The following is a 4,065-nucleotide window of genomic DNA, read 5'->3' as shown; positions in this document are numbered from 1 at the left end:
CTTTCTGGGGTGATCATTAAAGTTCCTCTCTTTGCCAACAGGAGGTCATCATTCACACTTTCTGACCATACTGCAGTTTTGCTAGTTGCTGTGTTGCTACTGTCTTTTAATTACTGGGTTCCTATAAACACTGCCTTGTTGATTGAGTCTGGGCTTTTCTCTGATTGAGATTCAGAGACTGGAATGGGTGTCACATGTCTCCTCCAATTCATAAAAAGGCAACTTATTGTTTGAATACTATTCATGCATTCATTCACTTGGCACCTGATTCTGTAAGATGTTAGAGACAGTATAATAAATGAAGGGAAAGATAAAATACATAGCTGTAGAAATCAGTAACAAAGAAGGATATGGGTAGGAAGCTAATAAAGCAAGGAGCGAGCATGCTACACCAAAAGGCATATCGCAGACATCTGGCCTTGCGGAGTTTTTAGATGTGGGATATAAATTTGGCTTAAAAATTCCTAGCAGCCGGCTGGGCGTGGTGGCTCACAACTATAATCCCAGCACTTTGGGATGCCAAAGTGGGTGGATCACCTGAGGCCAGGAGTTCGAGACCAGCCTGGCCAACCTGGTGAAACCTCGTCTCTACTAAAAATACAAAAATTAGCTGGGTGTGGTGGCGGGCGCCTGTAGTCCCAGCTACTCGGGAGGCTGAGGCAGGAGAACTGCACGAACCTAGAAGGTGGAGGTTGCAGTGAGCCGAGATCGGCCATTGCACCGCAGCCTGGGTGACAGAGAGACACCCCTCCTCCCCTCACAAAAAAAAATTCCCAGCAGCCATAATAAAGATGGAAACCAAATAGGTATAGAATTCGCTATGTTCACATTTACAAACAAAGCAACTATTTAGGGATGCAGCTTTTCTTGACGTTGATAGCAACAATAAACGCTTCCCCACGGGTTTGGGTAAGGCGGACACTGTGTCAATGTAGAGGATGATGCCTTCGGCAGCATCTTTGTGTTAGATTCCTTTTGTCCTTCAGTGTTGGATTATACTGTCCTTCAGCGTCAAGCTGATGGCTATGTGGCTTGCTCTTGCTGTTGCTTGAATCAAAAGCTTAAATTTGAAATGTCTGGGAGGATTGAGAGGCTGCAAATTCTCCAGGCACTTTTCCATCAGTATTATTTCGGGCAAGTGCTTTCTATCTGTCTTAACTCCTAAGAGGCAGTACAGTGAGTAAACATTTAGGTTCTGGAATCAGACTACCTGGGTTCAAGTTCCATCTCTGCTACTATTACCTTCAGTTTCTTTATCATGATAAAGGATAATACATACCTCATAGAGATGTTCTCAACATGACGTGAGGTAATGCTTTTTATTATTTTCTTTTTAAAATTCTCCTTATGTTGCCCAGGCTGGTCTTCAACTCCTGGGCTCAAGTGATCCTCCTGCCCTGGCCTCCCAAATCCGGGGATTACAGGTGTTGGCCACCATGCCCAGCTGAGGTAATGTATATAAAGTGCTTAGCACTGGGAATATTCAATAAACATGAGCCATTGTTGTTAGACTACAAACAGAGTGGCTTTACTGTCGAAGCGCCTTCTGAGAGACATACTGCTCCTTTTTCGCTTGCCCTCTCTCTTTCTTTTTTTTTTTTTTAACCATGCAACAATGTCTTTTATTATGTATCCGGGTTTAAAATTATTTATTGAATCTCTCCATACACAGGCAAAAATAAGTGTCATTTAACATACTGGAACTTGCATAACTCAATCATTGCCTAGAGAAGGGAAAATTATCCCCAAAACGTGCTTAACCAGGAGGCCAATGCATCTGCTGACCTCTAAGAACATGGAGATGAAAGTGATAGACAGACTGTTCCACCATGTGAACCTTCATTCACTACCATTCAGTAACCCTTATTCAGGCCCAGATCCGCAGCACATTTCTTGCCAAAAATTATTAAGCATCCAAGAAGACTTTCATCATCATCTTCTGCTGCAGAAATCTGGGATATATGTTTCTTGGGTACTACCAGAAAATGTGTTGGTGCTTGAGGAGAAATGTCGTGGAAAGCAAGGCACTGGTCATCCTCAAAAATGATTTTGGCTGGGATTTCCTTGCGGATGATCTTCCCGAAGATCGTATCGCCACCAGGCCAAGCAACTTGAACCTTGGCGATCTCATCTGCCATCTCTGCCAAGGGAGAGACTCGGAAGGAGGGAGGAACCCTCGGAGCCTGCCCTCTCTCTTTCTTTCAGCGGTATGAAAATTATCAGAATGCCCCCATGAGTCATGGATGCTTCTTGCTGACATCCAGACAGGATCCCTCTATTGAGCTTGACCTCTTATTTCCCCGGAATGGACAGGTTCTCCATTTGGCATCCACAGCAGGTATTGAAGGGATAGCCCCATTTTCAACCTTGGAGAATTTCCAAACCTGATTTTTTCAGTTCCCTTCATTTCGCATGATGTGTTTTAACTCCTTTTATAAAGAAAACTCTGGCTCGTCTACCTTGACCTACCTACCTACATTCCTGAGAGGTGCACGGAGTGTAAGGCTTCTTTTGAGATACTTGATATTCACATCCTCATAGGCCACATTAGGGCTGGAGGTTGCATATTTGACCCCAGAGTTCAGTCAGCACAGCGTTTCCTAAATGTGAAACCTTTCAGGACACGTGCTCTCTAATTTCCACTGTTCATGCAGTCAGTATAGGTGAAGCCACACTGGGGTTGCGACATAAAGGAAAAATAAGTGTACTACCGATCTGGTCTCTATTTAGAAATTTGATAGTTTGTTAAAAATACATAGATTTTGCCGGGTGTGGTGGCTCACGCCTGTAATCCTAGCACTTTGGGAGGCTGATGTGGGTGGATCACCTGAGGTCAGAAGTTCAAAACCAGCCTGGCCAACATGGTGAAACCCCATCTCTACTAAAAAAACAAAAAAATAGCCAGGTGTGGTGGTGCATGCCTGTAATCCTAGCAACTCGGGAGGCTGAGGAAGGAGAATTGCTTTGAACCTGGGAGATGGAGGTTGCAGTGAGCCTAGATTGCGCCATTGCACTCCAGCCTGGGCAACAAGAGTGAAACTCTATCTCAAACAAACAAACAAACAAATAGAAACATAGATTTTTGACGTAATTTTGTTTTATGAAAATATTGTTTATGTTGATTACTGAGTTTTTGGCACCCCCTAAAATTTTGCACCTAAGGCCAATGCCTCACTTTCCTGCAGGAACGGTGGTCCCAGCCTTGCCTGCAGAGCCAGCCACCTGCAAGGTCCCGGTTCTTGAAGGTATCTGAACTCTAGACTCTAAGGCATTTGCTCCCCAATGCAGGTCTGTGACAAAATTTTCATCCAATTGAGAACAAATAAGAAAAGGAAGGACAAACATTAAAATTTAAAAATCAAGCTAAGTTGAAATAACAAGATAATGCCCTTTAAACTCTTTTTGAATGAACATTTATTTAAAAAACAGAACCTGGAACAATATTATTATTACTTAAAGTAATGACGCTAGTGGATGGTAGCTGCTTTTTATCGGGCAAAACAAAAATGTGGTGACTCAACTTAAAAAACAACGATCTACTCCAAATATTCCTACAACGTGAAGCTCTTCTCTAGGGGCTGGTCATCCCTCTGACTCAGGACAGCTAAGGAGGAGCAACGACAGAGGTGTGGTGGCTGCAAGTCCACGGCAGGGAGGGAGAGATCAGGAAGCTGGCAGAGAGGAAACGAGGCACCTGCTAGGGATGATGGAAGGATGATGGCTGACAGCCTCCCGTGTTCCACCAGGGGCGGGCTCTCCCGGATGCAGAGGCCCGGAAGCAGGTGGCAGGAAGCGGAAACGCGCCAAAACCAAGAGCAAATACGGAGCCGCGGCGGGAGGGGCGGTGCCGAGGCAGGCGCATGCGCTGTTTTCCAGCTGGTGTCCGTTCCGGCCTCTCTTCGTGGTGCTTTAAGTGCACCAGGCTGTAACCTCAGAAAGATTTTTTAGTATATGTAGTGAGTTTATAAAACCAAGAAAGATATAGATGTGTTGAATACGACACAATCCCTGGAAAGCTAGGACTCTAGGCCCGGATTATATTTATTGAAGGAAGCATAATTTTAC

General features: G+C 44.5%; 1 pseudogene; it reads right to left on the bottom strand.

Annotated features, from left to right (window-relative positions):
- Positions 1 to 1,603: 1,603 nt before the first annotated feature.
- LOC116536495 lies at positions 1,604 to 2,139 on the bottom strand (annotated as a pseudogene).
- Between the last annotated feature and the right edge of the window lie 1,926 nt (positions 2,140 to 4,065).

Source organism: Sapajus apella, unplaced genomic scaffold (genome assembly GCF_009761245.1).
Source record: "Sapajus apella isolate SASKATOON/1434 unplaced genomic scaffold, GSC_monkey_1.0 scaffold101, whole genome shotgun sequence".
Classification (NCBI taxonomy): domain Eukaryota; kingdom Metazoa; phylum Chordata; class Mammalia; order Primates; family Cebidae; genus Sapajus; species Sapajus apella.
Note: the sequence above shows the minus strand (reverse complement) of the source record. Positions and strands in the feature narration are given on the sequence as shown.